Here is a 20,404-nt window from a genome sequence, read left to right as displayed (position 1 = left end):
ACTCTGCTACTGACTAGCTGCGTGGCCTAAGGCAAGTCACAACCTGTCTGCACCTCAGTTTTCTCATCTGTAAAATGGGCATGATAGCCCCTTTCTCCCAGGATTTTTGAGATATCTCTGTGTGATACTGGCTGGGAGACACTCTGTAGCATCTTAAATCTGTTGCCAGGCTGGAGAAGAGTGGATGTAAATGTCAGCCTCCCTGTAAGCATCTGGAGGGCAGGGACCATGTCTTGCCCTCTTTGGCGTTGTCTTTACACCCAGCCCTGGCCTGGCACACAGAGAGAATGCTCCAGATGTAGAAACTGGAGTGTGAAAGGTGGATGGTACAGATCTGTGTGGGCCCGGGGAGTTAACATTTGGAGAGTTAACCAATGACACGCTCTGCTCATCATCTCTGATCCTAGAAATAGCACTGAATAGTTATCCCCAGTCCCAGGTAAGGAAGCTGATGCCCAGAGAGGTTAAGCCACTTACCTAAGGCCAAACAGTGAGAAAGTATCAGGATGGAGATTTGAACCCAGTCTCCCTGTTCTCTTTACCCTGCCTTACCTACCCCACATGGATGATAGGCAGGGGTAAGAAAGATGAGAAAAGGCTGGAGCGAATCTGGAATTCATACCCCAGAGCTTTTGCTCTGAGCATAGAAATTCCTTCCCAAGGAAGCCTCTAGAAAACTCTCCATCCCCCCACTCCCACCTCCATCTGCCCACTTGATTTTGTTAATGGAATTGTTAGGAAAAATTACGCACCGTTACATTTCCCTGCTAATCTCCCAGCAACAGCCATGGTACCGAACATTATTAAAATAGTTAAGACTCCATCTCAGCTGTCTCTTTCCAATTTTCTTGCTTCCAGTGGGTGCTCAGCAAAGCGGTGAGCGCTCCTGCATCGAGAGGAGGCAAGCACAGCAATGAATCCAGAGCTCCTAAGACAGCCAGGGGCACGTGGGCGTGTGCAGTGTGGGGGTGAGGGATAGCCGATGGAGGTGTCGGGATGGGTGAGAAATGGGGTTCTCAAACTGGGTTCTGCCAGTGTGCCAGGAGGTCCTGGGCAGACCCCTTTCCGCCTCTGGGCCTCGGTTCCCTCAGATGCCTGCTGGGTTCCCTCCCTGCTCTGAGGCTCTGTGTGTGTGTGTGTTCTTTGTGACTCTGAGAACACGCCCGCCACTGGCTGCATTTGAGAACGGAGGCTCTGGCGCGCACGTGGCGTTACTGCCTAATAAGCCGTGAGCGGCTCGGCGCCATCAGTTGACTCACTTTGCAGCGCCTACGGGTCATTAAAAAAAAAAAAATCTAAACTTGTGCTTGTGAAGTAGCTTCCACAAAATGATTCCCATCACAAAATAAGCCTTTAATTAGCAGAACATCTCACCCAGCTGAAGCACAACTTTCACAGACATATACCCAGCGATGTTAATTATGAAATGAATTTGCACATGCATGATTTATGGGTCTTTGACTTTAAAGAGAAAAAAAAATCGGCTGCCTACTTTATTTATGCTTTCTGCCCTCTGACAGAATTCACAAGAGAGAGATACCACGGACGATTCCAGTGTTTCTTGGAAGCTTAACGTCCCTTTCAGTGACTTTTCTGCCTTGCTTACATCAATCAGCTAAATATTTATTGAATTCTCAATTGCCAGCACAGAGCCAGAGGCTGGGGGGGGTGGGGGGGTATTCAGGATGAGTCACAGTTCCTATGCTGTGTTTAGATGAATTATGTACCCTAGAGGGACCTTGCAGAACATAGGGTCTACCTGCCTAATTTTGCAGCCTAGGAAACTGGCCAGAAAGGAGACTGACTGTCTTAGAATTGCACGGTGAGTCAGGGCTGGCGCCCCAGCCCTGGCCGGATCTCCTGGCTGGGGGCTTCCTTAATGCCCCGACCAACACTGACAGCACTCTGCTGGGCACTGGAGCAATTAGGAAGAATTGCACGCCCAGAGGGGCGGGTGAGACATAAGTGTGCATGCACACACTCACACTCACACTACAGCCTTGGGCCACACGTGTTTCCTACTCCTCCTTTTGCTCATGGCCGCCTTCCTCTGGGCAGCTGGACCCCTACTGTGGGCGTGTGCCTGCAGAGCCAGTGAGGGAAATGGACAGGCTCTTGGCTTTTCAAGCTGCGACAGCTCTAAATAGTACGTTTGGAGGAGATGCCTGCTGGGCTGTTTTGGTCCCCACCCGAGCAGGATGGAGACGCTGGATGTGGGGCTGGGAGCGGAGGAGGCGGGGATTTGGAGCAGAAGATAATGAGAGAGGGAGGCAATTGAGGGGGCTGCTGGTATTGCTTCTCAGAGGAGGAGGGGCCCTGCGGCCCGCCCCTAACCAGCTCGGCAGCAGGGGAGCTAGTAATGGTAGACCCTCTGGCCCGCAGGCCTGGGCTACAGCATTAGCCTTCTCCTGCGTCAGCCCCGCAGCATTCACGGCCGCACTGGGCAACGGGGCAGAGGAGTAGGGGTGTCCAACAGAAGGGACCAGGCATTCTGTGGCATTCCCCAGCCCCCAGGGGGCCCAGAGGAGCCGACATTACCAGTGTCCCAGAGACTGCAGGCTGGGGCCTCCTGTGGGAGGGGGCCCAGCAGAGGCAGCTGGCCTTTGGCTACATGCCACCCCCTACAACCACCATCTTCATCAGTCTTAGATCAACCCCTGGAAAAAGGAGCGTAGGGAGGGCAGGGAAAACCCTGACATGATTGAGAAGACGCTGGAATGACTGAGAAGACTCAACTGATCAACTAATATTTCTGCCAAAGTCGATTCTAAGCTGATTTAAGGGAAGCCGAGGAGAGACACAAGTGCCTACATCTGTGGCCTGAAAGCTTCATCCCCACTGTTTGCGTGGAGGGCAGCGAGCCAGAGAAGTGGCAGGGAGGTGGACTGCAGGTGACTGGAATGGCAGGAAGGTCTCCAATGGCCCCAGGGCCTCTAGAGCCTGACCAGGCCTTCCTTCAGAGTGGAAAGATGGGAAGATATGGAGCCCCTGACTCTCTAGGGCACAGAGCACTTGGCTTCTTGCTTAGCTGTGCCATGCACTGGCTGTGTGATCTTGGCAAGTGGCTCGGCCTCTCTGTGCCTTAGTTTCCCATTTTATTTTATTTTTATTTTAAAGATTGGCACCTGAGCTAGTATCTGTTTGCCAATCTTTTTTTTCTTCTTCTCCCCAAAGCCCCTGTGTACATAGTTGTATATTCTAGTTGTAAGTGCCTCTGGTTGTGCTATGCGGGACGTCACCTCAGCATGGCCTGATGAGCACTGCCATGTTTGCACCCAGGATCCAAACAGGTGAAACCCTGGGCTGCGATGCAGAGTACACGAACTTAACCACTCGGCCAGGGGCCGGCCCCTGTTTCCCATTTTAAAATAAAGAGGGTGGGTTTTATAATCTCTAAACTATTGGTTCTTGAACTTCACAGTACCTGACACTCAGGCGGAACTGAGTTAAAACGTGGGACCCCAGGCCTGACCCTCAGAGAGTTGGACTTGAGGGTCTGGAGCTCCTTGGAGAAGCGTGATTCCCAGGACTCAGCAGGATAACCACTGTGTCTAAGGGCCGGGGGGGCCCCAGGATCCTGCACGTCTGCACCCGGCCTTCCTCTCCCTCCATCGTCCCCTGTACACTGCTCCTCCGCCCGTCTAGTTTCCTCCATGCTGCCAAGGTGTCTTGCACTCTCTATTCCATGCTTCTGCGCTTGGAATGTCTTCCCAGTTGCAAAACTCTAAGCTCCGGGATGTCCCTTCTAGTCCTGATTCTTCCTCCATGTGGGGACCAACTCTCCTCTCCTCCTGCCTCCTTCTGTGAGGCCAGCTCCCTTCCCCGCTCCCCTGTGAGCTGTCCAGAGCAGTGCAGAGGTGCCTGAGGGAGGCAGCTTTTTCGAGGCACTGCCCTGGGTGCCGGGGGGGCCTGAGACCCTCAGAGACATCCCACACAAGCCCTTCCTCCCTTGTCTCCAGACTCAGGTGTCCCCGTGCCTCCAGCCTTCACCATGCTCTTCCTCCTGCTCAGAATGCCTTTCCCCCGCTCCCTGGCTTCACAGATGCTACCCTCTTTTTATTTTTTTTAATTCATGTTTTATTTATTAACCATAATTTTCTTCTGCTTACAAATATAAGAGAAAGCATGGCAAAAATTTCCAAACATAGCAGCTAGAAAACAGAAAACTCCTTATTGCCTGTGACTCTCCTCCAGGATAACAAAGTTAAAGGCCTGATGCACTTAAGTTCAGGTTTTTGAAATCAGCATGTAAATAAATAAAAATAAATTTATATTTTGAAACAAAAGTACAGTTATTCCATACACACTATTTTGTGACCTTTCCCCAGTGAACAGTTATGTACCCTTACTTATTATACGCCTGTTATACGCCATGAGGTGGAGGTACCCCACATTCTTTTTCATAGCTATATAATACTCCATTGAATTAATTTAATAGATTTCCCATGGGTCAACATTCAGGCATTGTCTTATTTTTCATGGTTATAAACTGCCTGTCACTGCAGCTAACATGCTTGCACAGATAGCTCAGAGCATCCGAACAGCTGTAGGACACGTTCCTAGAAGTAGAATTGCGAGATGAAAGAGTGTGAATATTTTACACTTAGCGTATATTGCCATTTTGGCCACCAAAATGGATTACCAACTTATTCTCCCACCAATATTTTGTGAGTGGCTGTCTCTCTGCACATACTTGCTGCCAACTGGGGTACTGTCTTTTAACTATTTTCCAAACAGGCAGATGAAAGCATCTTTTCCTTATTTCCTTTTCCTTAATTATTAGTCAGGTTGATAAGTTGGGGACTATTCTTTGAAGTGTCACAGCATGACATTTGCCCATTCTTTCTTTTTCTTTTATTAAGTAGCGAAAAAAAAGGAAACCATATAAGTAAGGCATTTACACGGTTTGAAAATGCAGCCATGCAAAGGGGTACCAAATGAGTACGAGGGCCCTGCCCCCAGGTCCTAGGCTGTCCAGCTCTCGGGTCAGAACTAACTGGCACTGAGCCCCTGGATTGAAGAGCCCGTGCGGACCACAAGCAGAGAGTGTGCTGTGGGGCCTGTCCTCCCCACCACACAGAAAGCAGGACCACAGGCTGCATTTAATGGCCCTGCTCACCCAGTGGGCACCCGCTCTGGGGCTGCAACTGTGGCCAGGCTGCATTAAAGGGGATGGTGGTGCCAGCTGGGAGTGCCCACCCGCCCCTTTGGGGAATATGCGGCCAAAGCCCACAGGTCAGTAGCTGGGCCCTCGGGCAGCGCCCTGGCTTGTCCCAACTTCACAGTTAACTCTCTTTGAGACTCTGCTTAAGTAGCTGTGGCTGTCGGTTCACCTACTTATAAAATGGAAAGAGTGACGTCAGCTTCAAGGCTGTCTCGCGAGGCTCAGATGAGACTGTGTACAGATGACACTGGAGCCTTCTCTAAGTTGTGGGTCCTGAATGTTGATGCCCCAGATTCCACCAATATATCATCATATTCCCATGGCTTGTGTATAGCCAAATGCAGGCTCCCTCATGCAGCGGCCCTGCTTTCCTTAGTTGTTCCATATATAACAGTAAGAGCATGGGCCCTGGAGCTGAAAAGAGCTGGGTTCAGTGTGCTTACTAGCTGTGTGACTCTGGGCAGATTACTTAAGTCCTCTGAGCCACAATGTCCTTCCACATAAAGTGGACGGCACTACTTCTCGGTTTACTGTGAGGAGTTGAGGAGCTGTGTTGTAAGGCTGACGCACGGTGAGAATTCAACCAGTGTCGACTATGTTATTTTCATCCTCAATAATATAAATTATTGATAATGCTGATCTTAACCACAGTGGCATTCTCTCTCCCCCCCATTCTGAGATTGTAGAGAGCGGGCTCACAGAGGACTGACCCTGGCCGGCCCTCCCCGCCTTCCCTTCCCTCTCTCGCCGTCTGGGTTGAATGGCGTCAGCGCCCCTTGCACGTCAATGACATCGTCCTGCAAGTGTTTATCCTGCTTCCTTGTTTTCAGTGCAGACATGGGCTCCCTGCGGGCTGGTCCAGACCTGACTGTGAAGGAGGGGGAGTCCCTTCCAGGGCAAGATCTGAACAGTTCTGGGAAAGTCTTCTATAATCTTCCCCTGCTGTCTGCGGTGGTGACAGACATCCCGCCACCTGTGGAAAGCCTTACCCTGCGGTTGATTTTGATATTAGGAAACGGCTGCTGGGCTCTCGGCTGTGAAATATGGCCCACGGTGCCCCCCTCTGCTTTCTCGCTGCAAGACCCCGGGCAAAGTATCAAATCTCTCTGTGTCTCAGTTTCCTCATCTGTGAAATGGAGACAAAGTGGCGCTGATGTCAGAGGGGGGGCGAGTTCACGAGATGAAGGAGCCAGCGTGGCCTGGCACACAGCAAGTTCCCCCGAGGGCCAGCGGTGATGAGTCTGACCTCCCGGGGAACGTTCTCCACCTGCCTGGTAGGTGCTGGGTCGTGTGAGTTCCTTCCCACGGCTTCCGATGCCTCGGAGCCACCTCCTATCCTCCACCTCTGGAGTGGATCAGATGGCGACTGGAGGGTGGGGCAGTGCTCACGCCGCACCCTCGGGAATTCTCCTGGAGGGTCTGTCCAGGGGCGGCTCTTCAGCAGGCAGGGCTGCGGGGGAGGCTGAGAAGCCAGAGGCAGGGCCGCCCCTGGAGGAGAATGTTGGAGTCAGGGAGCAGGCTGGGAGGTGGGGGCGAGGGCAGAGGTGCTCCAGAAGGAAAGGAAAGGAGAGACGGCTGGAAAATCCTGGTCACGGAGTCATAGAACGCCTTCTCACCTGGCTCTCCCACCAACGCTGCGGGCCTTTGGGCTCCTCATTTTCTGGACCTTGGTTTTCCAGTCTGTAGAATGGGAATGCTGATGTTGGGGGTGGTTGCTGTTCATGGCAGATGAAGAGATGCAGACGATGGGCGATGGGACCAGCGTGCAGGATTGCTGCTGGCGAGGGAGATGCTGCTGTGGGCAGGCAGGCTGCTGTTTCTTCCACTCCAGCGCCACCACCCCTGCTCCTTGCTGTTCTCCTAGGAGCCAGGCGTGCCCCCAACTCAGGGCCTTTGCACCGCCTGTGTCCTCTACCTGGAGCTCTCTTCTTCCAGAGAGGTGCAGGTTTTCACCTCCTTGGGGCTTTGCTTGGATGTCCTCCTCTCAGTGAATGTTTCCTTGGGCAAACTATTTAATATGCGTATGCACACACACACACACACACACACACACACACACACTCCTTATCCTGCTCCCCTCCTTTGTTTTCCTCTGTAGCATTTATCCCCACTGGATATACTCATTACTTGTCTGTGTGATTGTCTGCTCTGTCAGTCTGTCTTCCCACATCACAATATTCTTGTTATTTATCACCATATGGCACACATCCTAGGAATTTAGTAGCTTACAACAACAACCCTTTTCTTACATCTCACAGTCTTGTGAGGGAGGCATCCAGGAGAGGCCAGGCCGGCGGTCCTTCCGTGTCGCGTGCCGTTAGTGGGGTTTGCTCTGGGGCCCTCAGTGGGGCAGGGATGGGACATCCGCACGGCTTTGCCTGCCCGCCTGCTGCGTTGGTGGGGAGAGCGGGCGGGCCAGGCTGCGCTGGTCCGGAGCGCCCACACACGGCCTCTCCTGCACGTCGAGCTTGCACTCTTCCCATGGAGGCCCAGGACTCCTGCAGTGAGTGTGTTAAGAGGCGCGGGTGGAAGCTGGAAGATGTCTTTTGGTGTAGCCTCAGAAAATCGCTTCTGCCTCATTCCATTGGTTGAACAAGTCACTGAGCCAGCCTGCATGCAAGGGAGGGGAGTGACTACATCTTTCAATAGGAAGGGTGTCAGAGAACTTAATCTACTGTAAGGCGCTTCTGCAGGCAGGGTCTTCAGAGTGTGTTGTTCACCACTGTATTCCAAGTGCCTCTCACATAGTAGGGGCTCATTAAATATGTACTAACTGAGCGAGTGAATGAATAAGTGTAATCTTTATAGTCTATGCCAAGCCCCCCTCTGCCAGGAAGCCCTCCGTGCCTACCCCGGCCATGGGATCCTCTCCTTCTTCAGCCTCCACCTCCTGCACCTGCTGCCTTCCCTCTGGGCTGTGGGCTCCTTCCCCCTCACCAGGAGACCCTAGAAACCAGGCCTTGAGCTCCCCAAGAGCAAGCTGGGCTCTGAATCATGCAGGGAGGAGTTCCTAACTGTGTGCCTGGTACAGGCACATTTATATAAATTGGTTCATGAATCACAACCACTGATGAAGTGGATGATGCTATCCCATTTTACAAATGAGGACACTGAGGCCCAGAGAAGTTGAGTCATTGACCTCGGGGCACACAGCCTGAGTCTAGCCTGATGTCTCCATGGAAGCTGGCGCTCAGGGTCTCTGTGGACTGATTGTTCCCGCTGTATGCCACATATGTGGAAAATGAGGCACCCTCGCTTCCCCTTGAGGTTCCAGGGCCTAAGAAAGACCAGGCCGGGGGGCCTACACTCTTCTTTTCTCTCCCCTGGAGGCCATGGTTTCCCACCATGGAGATGCTCTGGCAAGGGAGCTGGGATTAATATTCATGAACCAGCTGGGCAGGAGTGATTAGCCTGCGTGTTGGAGGGGGAGGCGGGGGAATAATTGAATAAGGTATTTACATAACAAGTTAATGCTGTCCCCCGCAGGGCTCCTCTGCAGGCCCCTCCCCGCCCCCAACTCTGCTCCCCGACCTTGTACTTTCTGCCAGTGCTGTGGCTCTGCGCCCCTCTCGGCGACTGGGCTGACATCTACATTTAATAATGTTATTAAAGGAAGAGGATCAGAGTATCCGGAAGAGGCCGGTTGGCAGCCTGCACGGAGGGCTGGCCCCCCAAACCAACCAACCAACCAACCCTTCTGCAGATTCTGAGAGCTGAGCTGCAAAGACGAAGCTGAGAGGCCCATGGGTGGACCACTGGGCTTCAACTTGGCCCTGCCCACCACAAACCCTCTGGAGACCTTGCATATCCCACTCCATTTCAGGGCTTGTCTCCTTCTCTGCAACCTGCCAGGCCCCAGCGTGACCCCCCTGTGGTCTAGGCCTGTATCCCAGCCACCCGGCCATGACCGCAGGCCAGAAGGGGAGTCGGGGCCTGATGCCATTAAAAAGGGAATTCCTCTGTTGTGGCTGCAGAGGCAGGTAAGTCAAGGCTCCCACGCCCACCTGGGCTGCCTTCAGGGTTACCCCTGCTCAGGGCTCACTCGGGATTCTGGAAGCAAAGGTTATTAGCTCATAATCACCTCGTTCATGGCGGGCTGGGAGGTGTGCACTGCGTCTGACCTGGGGCGAGAGGAACATGGCCAAGTTCTCTGGCTGCAGTTAAAAGGGTTCGCCAGCCCCTCCCTGAAGGTGAACTGCACAGACAGGCTGGGGATGTTAAAGGAGAGTGGGTGGCATGACCCACTGGGGCGCCAGCCCCATCTCCCCACTGCAGATGCACTAAGCTGGCATTGTCCCAGTCCCTTGCCCGTGGATGGGCCCACTGAGGGCCAGAATAGTCTGGGTCTTCTTGCCCCCAGCGCAGAGGGGCAGACCTGCACAAGCTACACATCCTGTGGGGCATGTGGATGCTGGCAATTTATGCGACTTCTCTGAGGCACGCGTCCCTCATCTGTAGAATGGGGGGGATGACAGTGCTCCCCTCGCAGGGCTTGGGTAAGGACTGAGTCGCTGCATGAACCATTCCTGAGGTTTCTTCTAGAAAGATCGTGGGGTACAACATTAAGATTTGAGTTCCAGCCTCTCCTTGACTACATTACTGAGAAACCTTGGGTAACTTTCACAGCTCTGAACTTTAGTTTTCTCACCTATAAAATGGGGCTCCTGAGCCCTATCTGGCGAGCTTGCTGAGAGGATTAAATGGTAGACACGTGGTGGCGATGCTCCGTGGACTCAGTGTCTGGCTCACAGTAAGTCCTCTGTAAGCATCCTAAGATGCCGTACCAGCTCTGCCAGGACCTGTCTCGAGGCTGGGGCCACAGATCCTAGAGAGAAGCCCCAGGGGCCTGCGACAGCTGGCTTCAAATGAGTAAAGAACCAGCTGCCCTGAAGGACAGGCTGGGCTTCTGTGCATTTCCAGAGGGCAGAACTGGGCCCACTGCCTAAATGTGGCAACCACAGGTATTTTCACCCAAAGTGAAGAGGAACCCAACCAGCAAGAGGGCCAGGCCGCCTCGGTGGGTGTGAGTGCCCTGTCGCAGGACGTGTCCAAGCCCAGGTGGTTGGGATGTCAGAGAGCTCCAGGTACGGGGAGGAAGGAGGTTTGCTGTCTGAGTTCTGTGGTTCCTTCTATGATATATGAAGACGAGCTAAGAGAGAGTTCTCTCCTAGGGACTCAGTCTACAGGGTGTACAGCAGGGGCCTGGGCGACTCCTCTGACCTGGGACGCCAGAGGGGAGGGGGGGCAGGGGAGGTGGCGGTTGCAGGTGGGAGCAAGATGGCTCTGGACAGGGTCTGCTGTGGGTAAAAGCAAGGTGGACCTCCCCTCCTCCTGACCCCCGACTCAGCGGACAGGAAAGGAAGTGGGAGTCCAGCCTGAGACTGTGCTGGCGATGGAGTGCGGTTGGTTGGGGTGCTCCCTGTGTGGGGTTCCAGGAAGCTTAGCAGGGTGCCCAGTGGGGCTCAGGCCCCTCACTCTCCCGTCCCACCCCTGCTCTGCTCCCTGCTGACGTGGCAGAGAGGACGTCAGGCCTGCAGAGGAGCAGTCAGAGGCGGGTGGTGAATGCAGGAGGGCAGAAACCTGGAAGCAGCGGCTCCAGCCCTCTCTGTGCCGGGGCTGCACGCGCCTTCCGGACTTCAGGCACACCACCTCGCTGAATCCTCCCCAACCTGAGAGGAAGGGACTACATGTCGTCACTCCCATTGTACAGATGAGAAAGCCGAGGCTTGGAGAGGAGCACATGCTCCGGCGACAGGGCACGACTGGGCCCTGAAGCCAGCCTCACCCGCCTCGCTCTCCCACTCGGCCTGGGATTGGGAGCCCTCCCCACTCCAGCCCACCCAACCCCAACTGTCACTTCCACCTTTTCCCTCCCCTCTTAACTTTCCCGGAGTGAATATCATTATTAATATTATTTGCCTAATTAACACGTTGGCTGAATGACAGAAAACATGCAAACAGGTTTTGCCAAGGCAACTCTGATTAAAACTGCAGCCGTCTCATTAGATGGAGCGTCTTCATTAGGCTCCGGGTTTAGATGGGCCCTCCCCCTCCCCAACCCCTTCCTTGGCTTTCACCCCAGAGCCCCCAGCCCTAAGATTGGGAGGCCTTGTGCCGAGGAGGCCTTCTTCCCGCATGGTTCTGTCCCCCACCCCCATCCCCCCAGCACTCCATTTCCCTCTGGGGCAGCTGATGGCAGGGCTGACCTGCTTTGGTGTGGAGCTGGCCAGAGGACGCTGTCCTTGAGGTCTCCTGGGGCTTCTAAAGGTCTCTTCCAAAAAACACCTGTTTAACAAGGAAAGAAAGCAAACCAAGCCCCCAGGACCCCCGGATCAGATGCCGTGAGCAGCAAAAGGCACATTTCAGAACAACAATAAGGATAACACTAGACAGCATCAGTTGACTGCCTGCTATGTGTCCCACACCTGCAAATGTCATCTTATTTACCTCCACGGCAGCCCTACAAATGAAGAGCTATCCCACCTTACAGATGAGGAAGCCAAGGCTCAGAGGGGCTGGCAGGAGCAGAGGCTGGACTCAGACCCAGCCCTGTTTGATCCACACTCCAGTTTCTCCCTCTCGGGGCTCCTGTGTTAGGTGTCTTCCCTGATTTTCTCTTCCTTCCTCTACTCCGGCACCATTCTCCAGGCAGCAGGAAGTGCTGACTGACGGCATGGACAGGGCCAGCCAGGGCAGTCCAGAGATGTCCCATGTTGGGGTCAGTCTGAGGCTCAGGACTGGCCTGGCACGAGAGGGGCCAAGTTGGGGAGGAGGCAATGGACACTGTGACAAGTGAGGTCAGTCACAAGTAGAGGCTGGGCTGGGCGCTGGCCTGGGTGGAGCAGGCGGGGGTCCATTACCTGAAGGAGGGGGGAGGGGGCCATTGCCTTTTCACTGTACACTGTGCCGGGAGGTTAGGCAGGGAACTTCAACTGTTGTCATGTGTCGCCTCTTTACGGCAAGGTGTTACCATCTCTGCATTTTATAGATGAGGAAACAGGCTCAGAGAGGTTCAGAAATGCGGGCAGGATCACATAGCTAGGAAGTGGCTGCACTGCAGACATGGGAGCAGACAGGCTCTGGAGACTCCAAGGGCTCAGGGACACAGCCATTGGGTTAGAGGGGTGGGATTTAGGTCAGGACAAGAAGAAATGTTCTAGCCACCCCAGATGGAGCGAGCTCTTTGTCACTAGAGGGGTGCAGGCAGGCGGTGGGTTTGAGCATCACAAGAGTAGGAGCTGGCGTCTGAAGGCTGCTTTCCTCTGGTACTTATGGAGCACCCACTGCGTGCCAGGCGCTGTGCCAGGCACTGTGGTCCCCAGGGGAATGGGGCAGGCAGGGTCCCTCCGGTGAGGCTTCAGCCTCCCATCTCCTTTGGGTGGGTCTTTCCTCCCCTCTCCCAAGGGCGCCCATCTGCCCAGCTGCCCTGCACCCATGCCCTTCTACCCAGTCCCTTGGCACCCAGGACTCCTGACTCTGCCTGCCAGGGCCTGCCCAACTTGACCTTCATTACACATTCTTACTCTGGGGGCAGAAGAGAGAGAGAAAGTGCAGGTGGAACAAGCCGCCCCTCCCCCTCCCCTACTCCCCACCCCCCATCAACCCTCAGATGACTGTCTGGAGCAATTACCCCCTTAGGAAACTCTGGGAAGCCACTTCCTGGGCATGTGCAGTGGGAGAGCAGGTGGCCTGACGGCCCTGGGGAGGGACCCGTGGGCACAGCTGGTTAGTTAGTAGAGAAGCCTGACTCGGCGGCCCAGGTTCTTGTGAAGCTTCTCCCGGAGGTGGGGTTCGAGCTCTGCGTCTGAGGAGCGTATGGGGAAGGCCTGGCCATGCCCACAAGGAGCCTCTGGTCCAAGTGGGAAAATAGCTCCATGCCCTGGAGTTCTTCCAGCCCTGCTTCCACCTCCCTGTGAGAAGGACCCTGGCCCTGAGTTTGAATCCCAGCTCTGCCACTTGTTAGCTCCGTGACCTTGGGTGCTTTTCTTAACCTCTCTGAACTTCTGTTGTTTTGTCAGTGAAATGTGGAACAATAATGCTTCAAAGATGGTTACAAAGATAAATAACTTCATGCGAACCAGCGCCTGTATGATCTCCGGCCCGCAGGACAACTCCATTCCAACACTCTTCCAGTGGGTGAGTCAAAGGTCACAGACAAGATAGTATCGCTGGAGCTCAGGGCTGGGTCTTTATCACCATGGGTGGGAGGACACTGACTTTGACCTGTGATGACTGAAGTCGCCTCCTGGAATCACACCTTCCTTCCAGCTCTCACCTGTTCTGGTTCTCCCACCAATGGGCCTTCAGATGCTCTGAGACTCAGGCTCTTCCCATGGGCCTGACAAGACCTGCTGGCTTCCCTAAGCCTTGGAGTGCTCTTCCGACAAATGGCGCAGGCCCGGCCCTTCCGAGGTGGGCTGAGGCCTGTTGGCCCTTTTCACCAGGAAGCCCAAGCCCTGCAGGCGCCTGGTCAGGGCAGGGGAGACACGCCTCATCGCCTCGTTAGACAGCTCGGGTGCCGGGGTCTGTTACCATGGCAGCCAGGCCTCGGCAGACCAGGTGGTTTTTATTACCGAACTTGGGAAACTTTACGCGGCGCCCACAATGAAGCTTTCTTCTGTTGTTAATAGCGTGTCTCTTATTAGCATGTATCTTTTCCCCTTCTTAATAACCTTTGCATTTCCAAGCCGCATTTATAATTAAGTAATTAATCCCTTACTGGAATTTCTTGTTTTTCTGAAGCTGCAAACCAGAGGCCCCCGTCTGGCTGGCGTGAATGGAAGGGCAAGCGTTCCCCCAAATTACTCAGGGAATGTCACTCTAATTATCGGCTCCTGACCCAGCGGCCGCATGCTGATAAGCTCTGGGTCGGAGGCGCCCTATCAAGGAGCTCAAAGCCTGCTCAAGACCTCCTGTCTCCCTGGGGCATCCCTACCGGGCAGTTAGCCTGAGGGCCCGGAGGAACAGTCCCTGCAAGGCCGTGGTGGGGAGGGGGCCACCGTCGGGAATGTCCTCCGATTGTGTTCCCGCAGAGGCAGCCCCAGCCTGTCTGGTTTCCCTTCTCCTTCTTCCCTTCCGAGCAAGCACTGGGCTCCAGTCTACATAATGGGGAGCACGGGGGGCTCTACGTGTTGATCTGGCTTCTGTGACGGGCTGACTCGTGTCCCTGAAAATTCATATGTTGAAGTCCTAACCCCCAGACCTCAGCATGTGACCGTCTTTGAAGACAGGGTCTTTAAAGAGGTGATTAAGTTAGAATAAATTTATTAGGATGGGTCCTAACCCAATGTGGCTGCTGTCCTTATAAGAAGAGACTGGGACACAGACACACACAGAGGGAAGACTGCGTGAAGGGACATGGCGAAGAGGGCCACCCAGAGGAAAGGAGAGTGGTCTCGGAGGAGACCAGCCCTGCCGACACCGGATCCCAGCCTCCTCCGGCCTGCAGAGCTTTGAGGAAGCAAATTTCTGCTATTTAAGCCTCCAGGCTGTGGTGCTGTGTGTCGTCAGCCTGACGCACTGATACAGCGGCCGCCAGCTGTATCGTGTGCCGGTTCTCCCTCTGACGGGCCTGAGGGTCCAGGGGAGAGAAAGCCGGGACTCTGGGCTCCTGGTTCCAGGCTGTGTTCAAGAGGCAGTGCTTGTCCTGACACAAGGGAGGGCAGAGAGGTTCCTTTCTGCAGTTTCCGCTGGCTCCTGGCTTCTAGGCTCAGCTTCCAGAGGCCAGGATTTGGCTACGGTGTCCACCCAAGGCCTGGAAAGTGAGTCCAGGCCAGCATCCTGGAGGCAGAGCCAGAAGCCTTGTGCCAGCTTCCCAGGGGCATCTGGGGCCAGGGCCGGGAGGGGCCTGCCAGACTTGGGGGTCTGCAGTGTCCCAGCATTGGTCACAGGTGGCCTGGCAGGGGGGTGAGTAAGCCAGCTTGAAGGTCTGGAGGATGGACAGAGGCCTGGAGACCTGTGGCCCACGGCTCCTTCCTGCTGTCACCTCCTCTCTGCCCCAACCCTAAATACATCCCCTTCATCTCTTCCCTAAGAGCTTCGATGACTCTGCGTTGCTCTCAGAATGACTTACAGCTGCTGTCCAGTCTGGCTCCTACTTACCCTCCAGGGTCGTTTCATGTACTCTCTCCTCCTGTCGTGCTAAACTTCTCACTGTCCCCATCATAACGTGCACTTTCACACCTTGTTTATCTGCCCATCCATCCATCTGTCCATCCATCCATCCGTCCGTCCATCCGACAGATGCTTGCTCAGCGCCCGCCACGTGAGTCCTGTGCGAGGCTCTGCCCACACAATGCTGAGCCAATGTGTGCAGCTCTGCCCCTCATAAAGCTCACTGTCTAGTGGCGGAGCCAGAAATCAACCCCATCAAATGACTTACGTCTAGGATTATAAGCTGAGAAGCACCATGAAGGTAAAAATCAGGGAGTAGTGAGCGTATAGAAGATGGGACTGAGTGGGTTGATGTTGAAATGAGCTCTCAGAGAAGGAAGGATGCAAGCTGAGACCTGGACCTTGAATCGGAGTTATCCAGGAGGAGGAAAAAGAAGAGTGTTCTCGTCAAAAGGAACAGCACATGCAAAGTCCCTGAGGTGGCAGGAGCTGGAAGAAAGCCCGAGTGACGGGAGCACAGAGCAAGGGGGAGCGGGCAGGGCTGATGTTAGAGAGAGACAGGGGCTTGGTGCTGAACTGGGAGCTCCTGGAAGCTCAGGGCCGGCCACTTAGATTTCTTCTTGTTCTAGGACAATATCTGGCTCGAGCTAGGGGCTAAGTATCTGAGGAATGCATGAAACTGTCTCTAGTCATCCTTTACATGGGGATGGCAGTTAGTTCAAGGGCCTTTGGAGCACACAGCCAGACCCCCTCCATAGTATCTCTAAGGGGTGCTGGTGAGTTCATCTGTCTACTCTGGGCGCCAGGATCTTTTTTCTCCTCTTCCACTGTTAGTGTTTCGGTAGGTTTTCCTCTAGACATCTCGGGTATGGGCCACTCAGATTTCTGCAGCCCACCCCAGCCCAAGCAGTCACTTTCTCTGGCTCTGCCCCTCCTATCAAATCATACATGTACACACACAGGCACACACACACACATTACACACTTCCTGGAGTTGCATGGGTATGTCTGGCATGTGCTCACAAACCTGGCCAGCCTAACATCACATAGCGTCTGTCATGTTCTAGAACTGCCCTGGTGATGCCCACATCTGAGACCTCCAGGGGGTGACAGTGCTTCACTACCATCCCCAATGCTTCAGAGTACTAAGGGGATGCAGCCAGCAATGAAGTTGCCACATGGGTTTCTTCCCTGAATGCAGAAACTCTACGTGACAGTTGGTCCCCTGGGCACCTTGTGAAAACAGCATCCTTGTCCTCCTGTAGCCCTCTCTCCTTGGGGCTGAGTCCATGGAACTGGGCCCTGGAACCATGTGCTAAGGCAGCTGATGCTGGTTCCCCAGTGCCCAGCCCCTCTGGGGCTCACACTCTCACAGGGGCGCCTCCCTCAAACCTTCCTGCAAGCCAGCACATGCAAATGTGCTCCCAGACAGGGAGCCCATCAGCAAGGTGATAGAGCATGCATACAAATATCCGGGTCCTCACACAGACATCACTCAGGCTCTGACTTCACTCTAGTATATCAGGTTATTATTTTTTTATAGATTATCATCAGTGTGCATTCAATTGTGAGTGCTTTTTCTCACTCTACATTGTAAGCATGTCCATGTTATCATAGTCTTTAGAAGCATAATTCCTAACAGCTCACTGACGGTCCCTTTAGTGGACATACCAGGATATCTAAGCACTCCCCTAATGTTGGACACTTAGCTTGTTTCCAGACTATTGCTGCTATAAATGATGTGCATGGAGTGTCATCACGTGTTGGATGATTCATATGTATTTTCAGAAGAAGAATGACCAGGTTAGGCAGTAGGAAAGACTTTGATCCTTGGAGTTCAACTGCCACCCAGCTGGCTTGTAATAACTCACATGTCCACTAACTCGTTACGTGAGTAGGCACCAGATCCTTAACTGTTGTTCCCATAGGGTCTGCCTGCCTGGATTACCTCTCCTTAATAATGCCAGGAAGGATTCTTGAAGCTCAGAGTTTTTGAAAAGCAAGAGGCCTTGGCTAAGGACTGAATGCAGACCATGAAATCAGCTGTTAGAGTCTCTAACCAAACTTCTAAGCATAAATATGGACCTAAAATAACAAATTATATATGGCCATAGCTACCGTGGGGATCTTGTGTTAATGGCTGTCTCAACTCCCAGGTTGCATGAGTGAGGAGCTTACTCAACCAGGTTGGGGAAGGCCCTCCCTCTGCCCTGGATTGTCTTCTGTCTCCTAGGGCCGGGATCATCCCCTGCTTCTCCAGGGCCACCCTGGCCCCAGAGCGGACTGTCCACGCTGTACCAGGAGCTCACTCTTGTGCAGCAGGGCTGGCCTGACAGTGGCAGAAGAGTTCTCACTCTAAAATCACATGAAACGCACATGTCAAGGGCAGGGTCCTCATCAGCTGCATCTGCAAAGCTCTGCCTACTTTTGCTGCTGTTCAGACCTGCTGCAGAACCTCTCCCCTGGTTGGGCAGTCATGTCTCCTCCAGGCGCCTGGTACCAAGTGGCCATCTCTTTCTCTTTGCATTTTGGTGGTAAGAAGGGTTAATGGAACTTTCTAGCTTTTCACAGGAAGAGAAAATCTACTCCACATTCATGATCCTGGAGTATAGACTGCAGCGACCCTCTAGGTTGCGTAAGTAACACCCACCAAGCCACCCTACGCAGCAGCCTGGTTGAAATTTCAATTTGTGTCCGCTTGTGCGTGAGGCCAGGGATGTTTACTCTTTCATGCTATACCTTCACCATCCTTTAACTAAGGTGACAACTTATCCAGAGTTAACAAGAGAACCCTTCCCAGGGGGCTATTTGTCTTTTTGAATGCAACAATTCTTACGATTAATCATCTCTAACAACAAAAGCTGAACTACAATGGGAGCATGACAGGCAGAAAGATAAGGGTCCAAATCACATCCTGTTTGGGGCCACTTTTGGGTCATCTTTGGAGGTGATGGAAAAGGTATAATTTCCTATTTGGTTGGTTGTATCAGAGACCACAGCTACCCGTCAAAGACTCAGGGACGGGGAGCGATTTGTTACAGGGACCGAGTCAGACTGGAGTCACACTGCCTGGACTCAAGTCCTGGCTCCTCTGCGGATGGCTGTGTGACTTTCGTAGAATCCCTTAACATTTCTGGGCTCCAGTTGTCTCATGTGTAGATCTGAGATAATGACAGTATTTACTTCATAACACTGTAAGAATTAAATGAGATAATTCATGGAAAGTGCTTAATGCAGGGCCTGGCACATAGTAGGGGCCTAATAATGGCTTGCTGTTACTGTAATTATGAGCATCTCATTCTTGGAATCCCCTTCCTGTGCTCTAGCAATAATTGCTCAGCATGTGCAGTCTTAGAGCTCACAAATGACTTTCATTATGTTAACCTTTGGATTCTCTCTCTGATGGGGGAGGAGAGTGCTTCTTATTTTCCTGCTCTCCGTACATCATCCCCATCTCTAGAATGTGAGCAATTCCACCTCCTACCTTCCTAACAGGGCTGCAGTGAGAACCCCACGAGAAGGTCTATGTTGGGGTACGTTGTAGGCGTCGAAGCTCCATAGAAATGGAAGCTTGTGACCGTTTGAGCTCCCACTGGAGCCTGCGCTTTTGCAAAGCTAAATCTTTTATCCCACCGCATGATCAGTTTCACAGGCACAAGCTGCAGCCCCGTCTTCATCCGCGGTCTTGCACTTGAAGTCTGCAGGACAGACGGGAACACGAAGGAGCACTGTGGTCAGACTGACTTGGGTTTATTCCTCTGTGACTTAGGACAAGTTGCTTAACCTCTCTGTTCTTAAGCTTTCTCTGCTTTAAAATTGGGTGGTCCTAGCTATCTCTCAGAGTTGTAAAAATTTGCTGAAACGATTTAGGTAAAATAACCATTTACTCAACAAATCCTTACTGAGCATCTGCTCTGTGCTGGACTGGGCTGTAACGCACTGGGATAGCATGCTGTGCAGAGTCGCGACCCTGCCGTTCTGTGCTGGGGAAACAGACCAGAACCATGTGCGATTGGGGTGCTTTCTGCCACTAGCAACACAAAATTTGACTCCAACAGCTTCAATAACCCAGATATTTAGCATCTTTCATGATATGTCTAAAGACAGAACCATCCCAGGGTTGGCTAATTCTCCACAATCAAGATGAATTCTCTCCATCTTTCTGCTCGGCCATCCTCAGCATACTGATATTTGTCTCCAGCCTAGTTCCCTTGTGGTCACAAGATGGCTGCTGAAGCTCCAGCCTGGCATCCTCACATGGCATGAGGAAAAGGCCAGGAAGGCAAAGGATCTTTCTCGGTGTCCATTTTTTGCTTTTTCTTGAGGTGAACTTCACATAACAAAATTAGTTATTTTGAAGTGTACAAGTCAGTGGCATTCAGTACCCTCACCATGTCGTTCTATAACAAGTTCTAAAATGTTTTCACCACCCCAAAAGAAAACCCTTATGTCCTTTTTATTTTCTTTTTCCTGGTAAGGAAGATTGTTGCTGAGCTAACATCTGTGCCAGTCGTCCTCTGTTTTGTACGTGGGTGGCTGCCACAACCTGGGTTGATGAGCAGTGCGTGGGTTTGTGCCTAGAACCCAAACCTGTGAACCCCAGGCTACCACTGTCAAAGTGGAGTGCACTTTGATTCAACCACTCAACCACGACGCCACCAGGCCAGCCCCACCTTGTGTCCCTTTTAAGAAACCTGTCCCAGATGTGTCGTCTCATCAACCCAAATTGAGCCACAAGATCATTCTTAAACCAATCATTGGTGAGGAGAGTGGAATTATTATGCTTGGCCAATCAGAAGTCCTCTAGCTGAGCAGCCCCTGAAGCACAGGACCATGGCCATGACCATGACCGTGACATTCCTGAGTGAATGAATGACACAGGGTGGAGCACATAATAGATGCCCAGCCTATGCTCCTTGCCCATCTTAATGAGTGGGGCGTGAGTGGGCAGAGCACACTCCAGGCTTCCCAATTTGCCAAAATGAAAAAACCCAGATAAATGTAACCAAAACAGCCCCTCCGAGGGGACGCCCAGTTCATTTTGGTGCTGGGGGAAGGTGTCTTTGCACTCGAAGAACCGCTCTCCTGTTTCAGAGACGGCAGAGGCCTGGGCGTCTGGAGCTGGAG

The sequence above is a fragment of the Equus quagga genome, unplaced genomic scaffold (assembly GCF_021613505.1).
Source record: "Equus quagga isolate Etosha38 unplaced genomic scaffold, UCLA_HA_Equagga_1.0 153_RagTag, whole genome shotgun sequence".
Lineage (NCBI taxonomy): Eukaryota > Metazoa > Chordata > Mammalia > Perissodactyla > Equidae > Equus > Equus quagga.
This window is presented reverse-complemented; position numbering follows the sequence as displayed.